The sequence below is a fragment of the Lepisma saccharinum genome, chromosome 13 (assembly GCF_977018435.1).
Source record: "Lepisma saccharinum chromosome 13, izLepSacc3.1, whole genome shotgun sequence".
NCBI classification, from domain to species: Eukaryota; Metazoa; Arthropoda; class Insecta; order Zygentoma; family Lepismatidae; genus Lepisma; species Lepisma saccharinum.
The window spans coordinates 20,587,849-20,597,788 of record NC_139241.1 but is presented as its reverse complement, the minus strand read 5'-3'; positions in this window follow the sequence as shown (position 1 = coordinate 20,597,788).

The following is a 9,940-nucleotide window of genomic DNA, read 5'->3' as shown; positions in this document are numbered from 1 at the left end:
GATTCAATCTAAAGAAAATGTCGAGGACATTCCAGGGTATACATATATAAGAGATATTCCATTAGAAGCACCAGTGAATGAGATCAAAATTCCCACTTCCCAAAAAGTATATCGAGAAGCTATAATGGAATATTTATATGGACTTATAAAGAAAATAGACTATAATCAGCTAACAGTGAAAGATTTGTATAATCAATACCTTACTCAAAATATAGATACGCCGCACATAGTGAAGAAACACCCACAATATAATTGGAACAGAATTTTTACCAATATCTCGGCAAAACACTTATCCAATAGACAATGCAGTCAATGGTACCAAGTTGTTCACGAACTAATTGATAATAAAGCAAAACGACATCGGTTGGGGTTTAGTTCGGACCCTAATTGTGAGCAGTGTTTATTAGAAGATACAATAGCACACAGGATGACGTACTGTGGAAAGGCAAAACAAGACTGGCCGGTACTCCAAAAAATGATAGCACATATAAGTCGATCATCAGTTCAGTGTATTACTCCGAAAGTAATAATTTTTCCGGAATTTAATTTTTTCCCTGCTACAAAGCATCGAGCGATACAGTGGATTATAGGTACGTACATGATATATATTTTTTTCAATGGACAAACAGGAAACAATATGAGGGACTATTACCGAAGTGAATATGGGAAAATTTTACCTAGTAAAAAAAAAATGTTATATGCAAACTATATTCAACACACACTGTATGACTCAACAATAATGTAACATTTGTGAATGTAACCACAAATGAAGTATGGTTAAACCTTGTTAAAAAGTAGTAGAATGTAATAGTTATATTGTAAATAAAAAAAAAAAGTCGGTAACGCGTCTGACTACCATGCTCAAGGTCCCGGGTTCGATCCCCGGCCGGTTCAAATCCGGGAACTTTTTCTAACGATGGAAGCGGCCCCGGCGCCCACCCAGCGTCGAATAACATGGGTACCTGGGGGGTAAAGGCGGTCAGGGGCGTGATGCTGACCACATCACACCCACTCACGACCGGATCAAGAAAGTGTGGGGCTTCAGTCTGCCTGCAGCTCGTGCAGGTATCAGTTCGTAGCGAGCTCCGCTCGTCGCGTGAGAAGGCTTAGCGATCGAACTGTCCGAGTTAGCTAAGGCCGTATACGGTTTGCTAGTGTTGAGTTAGTTGTTTTTTTCCTTTGAAGTGCAAGCGAGGTCTTGACTACAATTACCGTGCGCCAGTGAAGATACGATGAAATAGATCACGATGAATACACAAAGAGAAAACACCTTGAAATTTGTTTTCATTGATGTCAAAACGCGACCTACGTCATTGGATTTTCATCGATGGTTTCATGATGTCTACCAAGTGCCTACGAACCAAGTACTCAGTTTTGAAATAGATTACTTTCGTAAGTGTTTGTACGTGAAATTTGCGACAAAAGTGGTAGGAGAACGGTTACTAAATGATTTTGGTGCTGAGGTAATCTATAGTGACGTAGATGGTGATCATAAGGTTGAAGTAGAATGGGCCCACCAGCGACATGTAATTGTCAGAATCCATGTAGTCCCAACTGAATTAAGTGCAGAAGTGATAAGTCGTGTCATGAGGTCTTATGGGGACGTGTTGAAAATCGAAGACGAGACATACTCTGCCGATCACATTTACCCTACTCGAACTGGACGTGTATAGATTAAAATGATACTACGTAAACCCATACCTTCATATGTAATCATGAATGGAGACTCCTATTGGGTAACATACCCTGGGCAGGTTCGTACCTGCCTCGCGTGCTCCGGAGAGGGTCATGTAGTGGCTGAGTGTCCTAAGCGTCGTTCCACTGCCAACCAGCCCCGCAGGGGACCGGTTAATTTACCCGCTGACAATGTACCGATGGTATATGAACCAACTGTGCTACCCGTACGGACTAAACCTAGAGATTCAGCTCCATCAGTTGCAGAAGTCCCTGCGTCACGAGATAACAATGGAGGGAACACGGATAGCCCCAGACTCACCGACGAGGAGACAGGTACCAGACACGAAGGTAGTGAGAAGAATGCACCAACAGGAAGGGAAGAGATGGAGCAGCCAACATTGACCACTGCAGAGGAGATGCATCACATACCCCCGCCCCCACCCCCAAGTGCTTTGTTCGCGGAGGCAGAATTCCCCGTAGTTACCTCTCCTAGGAAATCACGGTCAAGATCTGTATCAAGGTTACGGTCAGTGGCGGAAGAGTCCATGGTGCTACGTAGAAAGAAGAAGAAAAATAATGAATGCGTAAGTTCCACAATAGTTCATAACGAATTTAGAGTAGAACCTGGTACCCCAAAACAAGAGTTTTCAAAGGTTAGTTTAACCAGTAATTCAGCAAATGTAACTAAAGAGAAACCTTCGACGAGTAACAAACTTACCCCAGATTTATTTAGTGGAAAGCATAGTTAATGCATTATAGGCAGAAATTAGAGATCAGTAATGTTGAAGAATGTAAGTAAGTTTAGTTTTCTTTTGTGGACAGTTATAATCATGCAAACATTTACCTTGGCATCTATAAATTTGAATCAAATGCAAAGTAAGACCAAAATAATTGCTCTCAATGACTTTCTCATTAAATCGTCTATTGATGTGGCCCTCTTACAAGAGGTCGCCATAGACGATTTTTCTGTACTGAGCATGTTTAAAGTATACAACAATTTCACTCCCTTTGCACAAGGGACTGCCATAGCATGTAGGCGACACTTGGATTTACGTAATGTAGTGCCCCATCCCACGGGCAGACAAATAAGTGTCAAATTAGGTTCAGTGTTTCTCTGTAATGTGTCTGCTCCGTCAGGAAGCCAAAACAGACGGGAAAGAGAAGATTTTTTTCAACAGTTGTAGGGCCCGAGTTGACATCCCACACACTAGACACTATACTAGTGAGAGATTTTAACTGCGTAATTCGTTCACAAGATCAAAATCCAGGATACAACATCTCACGTGCGCTCTATGAATTAACTCAGGGGTTACAACTGCGCGACGCTTGGATACACGCCAACGGCGACAGTCAAGGTTACACACATAGCACCTCCAATAGTGCGTCTAGGATCGATAGGTTTTATGTCGCACCAAGATTTCAGGACTATATAATTAGTGTTCAAAATTTTCCAGTATGCTTTAGTGACCATAATGTTCCAATTCTCAAAATAAATTTAGATTTGATCAAACCCCGACAAGGTAGCGGATACTGGCTTTTAAACAGCACATTATTACGCAATGGTAGTTATGTCCAGCTAATCAGGGAAACGTGGAACGAACTCAAGGCCTCTCGGCCAGTTCAAAAGACACTAATCGAGTGGTGGGAAACTCGAGTTAAGCCTAAATTTCGCCAGGTCAGTAAATTCTTCACTGCAGAGGTTAGTCGAGATCAAAGAAACAAATATAATTTTTTGTATGCAGTCTTGCATGATCTCCATCGTTTAGCACTGCAAGGTAATTTCGATCGTCCCTATGCAAATGAAATAAAAGCGCAATTACTTGCTATACATAGGAAACGAAAATCTGCAACAATAATAAAGAGCAAGATTCTTCCTATAGACCCTGACGAGCAAGCCACCCTAAGACACATTCTTCAAGAACATAAAAACGCCAGGAGTCATGTTATTCATAAATTAACTTTAGATTCCGGTGAAGTTGTCACCAGCCCTCATAGTATACACGACATGTTTTTGCAATACTATAAAAATCTTCTAGGTCAAGCCTTTAATCCCACAGAAACGCAATGTAATTTTTTGAACTACCTCCCTGCATCACTGACGGAAAATGAAAGAACTGAGCTCACACAACCGTTTAGTAAAAAGGAGGTTCATGATGCAGTATTCAAAGCTCCTAGGAATAAAACTACAGCCGAAGATGGACTACCATCAGAATTCTATCAATGTTTCTGGGATCTAATAGGAGACGAATTAACGGCATGGGTCAACGAAGTGTTGACAACAGGGACAATAGGGAAGACCAGTAGCACGGGAGTTATAGTGTTAGTTCCCAAAAAGGCAAATCCAAAATTCGTTACAGATTTTAGGCCAATTTCCATATTGAGTAGTGATATCAAACTTATAAGTAGGTGCATAAATCAGCGTCTAAAAAAATATATGGTTAAACTTATTGGGAATTTACAGTTCGCTTGTAATACGTCTCAAAGTATACATCACTTGCTGCAAACGATACGAGACGTAATTATTACCAAACAAAATAAGAATGCATCAGAGGCAATTCTATCTTTAGACTTTTCCCAAGCTTATGACAGAGTGAGTCACGAATATCTGTACAAAGTCTTAGAAGCATATGGCTTCGGAGACACTTTTATGAATTGGATAAAAACATTATATAATCCTATGCTGCTAAAACTCAAAATAAATGGTTTCTTGACAACAAGTTTTAAAATGCGACGGGGTGTACTACAAGGTAGTCCCTTGAGTAGCACATTGTACGTCCTCACAATAGCCCCCTTTTTGTTTAGTATCCAGCATCATTTACAGGGTATTTCTATGGCTTCCACCACAATACAAGTTGGCAGTTTCATGGACGACGTCACGATTTTTCTCAAGGATGAAAGAGATCTGTACAGTGTTAAAAGCCAAATACATACTTTCGAGCTCACATCAGGAGCAAAACTAAACAATCGAAAGTCATTCCTGATGCCCCTTGGCAAGGAGGATCCTTTCACAAACAATACGGACATCCCTGTAGACAAGAAAATAAAAGTTTTAGGTATAAACTTCTATGCAAATATCGATGAAACGATCGATGCCAATAATAAACTTACGTGCGAAAGGGCAATCTACGTCCTCAGAGCGAACAAGATGCGCTCTCTGAGTTTAAAAGCACGAGTCAGATTTATTAACGTTTTTGCTCTCTCTAAACTTTGGTATGTAGCAAAAGTCCTGCCTTTCAAACCACAGCACTTAGCCAAGGTCAACAAAGCTGTTGGCTGCTTTTTGTGGCACGATACAATTTTCCGGGTGGCAATAAATGAGGTCACGTTATCAGAGAAGACAGGTGGGTTGGGACTAATACACGTGAACACACAGGCAAGATCATTGTTTGTACAGACTGGCCTTCAAACAGCTTTCTCACTGCACGAGTCAACGACCCAAGAATGTATACAGACGATAATACGAAACATTCCATTAGAAGCTCCCATCGATATCCAAAGTATCCCCAAAAGGTTTTTGTTTTATAAGGACATCGCTTTACAGGTATGCTACCAGTTATTACGACATGAGACAATTATACCATCTGTTAAAAAGTTATATAGCGAAATCAATAGTTTCAAGCACGCCGTACCACGAATAGTCAGGGATTTCAATACACATAATTGGCCACAAATATGGGAAAATGTCTCCGCCAAACACCTTTCAAAAGCGGGCCAATCAATATGGTACAAAGTGGTTCATCGTGTTATAGTGACAAGAGATGGGACATACCAATACGGAATCAGTGACTCTCCTAACTGTATATCATGCAACGTGCCTGACTCTTTAGCCCACAGGCTAACGAAGTGTCGAAATTCCTCCACGGCATGGAACAAATTGCGAACAATGCTCAGTCGTATATGCCGCACCTCATTAACAAAGTTTACGGATACAGATATAGTTTTTCCTGATTTCAATTTTTTTCCACCAACAAAACAACGAGCAGTACAATGGTTGATAACAGAATACTTATTATATATATTTCACAATGACGAGAGCAGTTTTCAGAAACAATTCAGTATCTTCTTGCAAGAACAATACGAAAAAATTCCTCTCCAAGCAAGGAAGAAATGGTATGCAAATTTCTTATTAGTGCTTTATACTTAATTTAGGTCAAACAAAAATGTAAAGGTTAACCAGATAGAAATATAAATTGTAATAGCAGTAATACACTTATGTAAAAACAATGTAATTCCATAACATGTATATCAGAATGAGACAATAAAAAAAAATAAAAAAAGTCGGTAACGCGTCTGACTACCATGCTCAAGGTCCCGGGTTCGATCCCCGGCCGGTTCAAATCCGGGAACTTTTTCTAACGATGGAAGCGGCCCCGGCGCCCACCCAGCGTCGAATAACATGGGTACCTGGGGGAAACCCTGGGGGGTAAAGGCGGTCAGGGGCGTGATGCTGACCACATCACACCCACTCACGACCGGATCAAGAAAGTGTGAGGCGTTACCCCCACACCCCCTATACGCCTTCATGGCGTGGTGCTATGCATAGGGGAGCACTTTACCTTTTTTTTTGTTTGATGTATGTCGAGTAACGCTAAACTGCTTAGTCTCTTCTGCCTCATTGTAGATCTCAAATATGTCTTTAGACGGCGAATAGCACTGAATGACCTTTCGGCTGTGGCTGTCGTCACTGGCACAGTGCGGAGGACCATCATGAATTTGGCTCCTGGAGGGTGCTGTCTTCCAAAAGAAACTTCCTTATGTCACGCATGGTAGTTAGAACCACTTTCTTCTGTTTGGCGATATCACCAAGCATGGACATGTGTAAGGAGAGCCTATCGGCATCCAAATCTTGGCGATAGAATTCTCGCGTTTGCTGAAAGTTTGTTGTGCAACTGTTCACAGCCGAGATGCATTCTTTCTCTACGGCTGTTACTTTTTGTAGTCCTGTAGATTCATGTCCTTGTTTAACACATGATTTTGCTGTGTCACACACGTCAGTGCATATTGATTTGTAATACTATTTTGAAGTGTTGAACTTGTGATGTTTGGCAGCATTAGGATTTTCAAGTCTCTTCTGGCTCATCAACGAGGCTCGGTTTGCCCTCTCTGCATTTCAGCCAGAACTGCTCAAAACGCATTCGCTTTTCTTGAAAGATGTCAGTCAAGTATTTTAGTTTTGATTCCACTTCTGTAGCACCAATGCGTGGAGACTGAATATTTCAGTTTACCTCTTCTATTGGACCCATCACATGGCAGTAGAGGGAGAGAAAGAAAAATGTCTTGAAGTGAAGCATTGTCTCCAGGTATCCAGCACATTTTGATGCTGCGTCAGTAGAATCTTCTTCAGAAAATTTATCAAGAAAATTGAGAAGGTTTTCATAGTTCCTTAAGATCTGTTGCATACTGGAGGCTCTCAACGTCCACCAACGAGGGCAAAGTGGTCGCAGTCCAGTATGGCCAGCCTTCTCATTCACATCAATAATATTCCTAAATATTTGCATTCTTTTAGGGGATTCCCAAACAGTCTTTAACAAGTCGTTGGCTAAATTCATTATGTCTCTGATTAATATATATTTAATAGTAAATAATCATTATATACCTAGTATATAGTAATAAGTCGTGTGTTTTGCTGTCTCCGGTCAGAGGCCCCCCAAAGTTGATGGTTTAGCGGTCTCAGCCCCCCAAAGTTGATGGTCTAGAACATTTCAAATGTGTATTTAAAGTTAAGTTCATGTGGCACAGTTCAGAGTAAACTTTACAAGAGAAGAAAAATAATACATTAGATCCTCTTAAGCAAAATTATTTGGGGGGCTCTGCCCCCACATCATTAACATTGGGGGGCTCGAGCCCCCCTAAGCCCCATGGAGTCGGCGCCTATGCAGCCAAGCGCAGATGAAACAGCAGCTTACAGACAGTCAAGCGCAGATGAAACAGCAGCTTAGAGACAGCCAAGCGCAGATGAAACAGCAGCTTACAGACAGCCAAGCGCAGATGAAACAGTAGCTTACAGACAGCCAAGCGCAGATGTAACAGCAGCTTACAGACAGCCAAGCGTAGTTGAAACAGCAGCTTACAGACAGCCAAGCGCAGATGAAACAGCAGCTTACAGACAACCAAGCGCAGATGAAACAGTAGCTTACAGAGAGCCAAGAGCAGATGAAACAGCAACTCACTGATCAAATGGAAAAAGTTTTCTGAAAGTCAGGAGTTAATAACAGCGACTCTTTCAGAAAGTTTCAATCAGTCTTTTGTTACTTTTCGCGCTGAACTCCGAGAAGAAATAAAACAGGTGGCTGATGCTTGCAAAATAAATACTAACGTCCTTAAAAATGAAGTTAAAGAGGAATTAAGTTGTGTGCAATCTAATATAGAATCACTTATTGCAAAGACTTCTTCTCATCAGGAACATCTCGTCGAACTAACGTCACAAGCGGAAGAACAAGTCTGCAATATAAGTGCTGTTAAAATTACACTAAATGAACAACAAGTATCTATTTCTCGCTTAGAAGATGAGATTGGTGATATTAAAACTAAAATAGGGCACATTAGTAGTACAAAAGTGTTAGCCCCTGAGAATGATAATCCACCAAACGTTGATAAAATATCTGACGTGTCTGAAGCCAATGTCGATGTAAATTTTCAAACTGCACAAACTACTCCAATAACAGCTTTAACTAGAAACCATGTTAAGAGAAAGAAGAAATTTGTTTCTTTTAAAGGCAAAAATACAAACGCAACTTCATCCGATACAGATGTAACAGATTTTGGGAGTGAAGATTCGAATACTACGCATGTAATGCAAATCTACAAGGGCAAGAGAACGAAAAGAAGCAGATTAGTTAGGGAGCGTTATCAGGCTATCAATAATGTTAATTCTAAACACTGTGCAAATGCTTCATTCACTAATTCATATGTCACACGAGATTTGTGCGGTTGTGATAATTCGTTACAAGGGCAATTGAACACCGGTTCTGTTCACAACTCGCCTGACAATTGTACTAGCAATGTCCATGCTTGTTTCCCGGGCTGTTCAACAAATGCTATGACTACGGATTCTATTAACTGTAGCAATCATACCAATTCCTGCCCATTAACAGTTTGCAGAAACAGTTGTGTGTTAGACAATAATTCTGAACGAATTAATGCTACATATAATCGCGGCACAGATTTTAGTACTGCCAGAAGTAATGTACACTTTATAAGTCCGAATAATCAGGATAGCACAGTAGTAACTACAGTACCGGTTGACCAAATGACACCTCGTCTTCAGAATTCGATGACTTCGTTGAACAACCGTCCTTCACAAGCAATAGTAACTGGCTGTAATGAGACTATGCAACGCATATTAAAAGTGAGTGACTTGAACCTACTCCCAAAGTTCGGGGAAAATTTAGAGAAACAAAGTCCTAGAGACTATATTGATCAGTTAGTTTCAACATTCAATCTAATGGGAGTCCCGGATGAATACAGGCTGAATAGTATATATAAGTGTTTTTACGGCAAGGCATTGTTATGGTATAATTCTCATAAGAAGAGATTTTCATGTTTTCAGGATTTCGTAGGAAAGTTCTTGCATCATTATGCTTCTGAACAAGTAGTACAAGCATAATTGGCAGCTCTACGAACAAGAAAATATGATCCTAATGTTGATGAAAACTTAGCTACTTTTGCATTGAAACTCTATTCTGCCTATTCAAATTTGGAAGATGGCCCATCCGAATCTGATATGATTCAGTTAGTGTTGCGACAAATACCGAGAAATGTGTCGGAATATGTATCATGTCATGATATACTAAGTATGGACAGACTGATATCTATTTTAGACAGAATTGATTTGGTTCATTCCGGAAAAAACAAAGCTTTTAGAGTTCCAGAGGACCAGGAAGAATTTATGAGAAGAAATAAGACAACCAAATTTCTGAACAACAAATCCAAACAATCATTCAATGTTGGACAAGTTTCTGTCAAAACGCCAGATTTTCGTAAGACCTGAAATTTTGTATATTCCCAAAATACCGAACCTACAACAATTGGTGGTGCAACAAGAATTTCGAGCAATGTTCAGCAATCAAATCCATGCTCAAATCAACCGATCCAAAATACTTTACGAACGGATGAAGGCTTTTCATCTCCGAATAGTGTTCAACCAAATACACAAAGTGGTTATGATAAACGTCCAGTAAGGAACCAAGGGGGTAAATGTACTTGGAACACAGTACGAAGCAACACTGAACAATATAAACAACAATCTCAACCTTCTTTATTT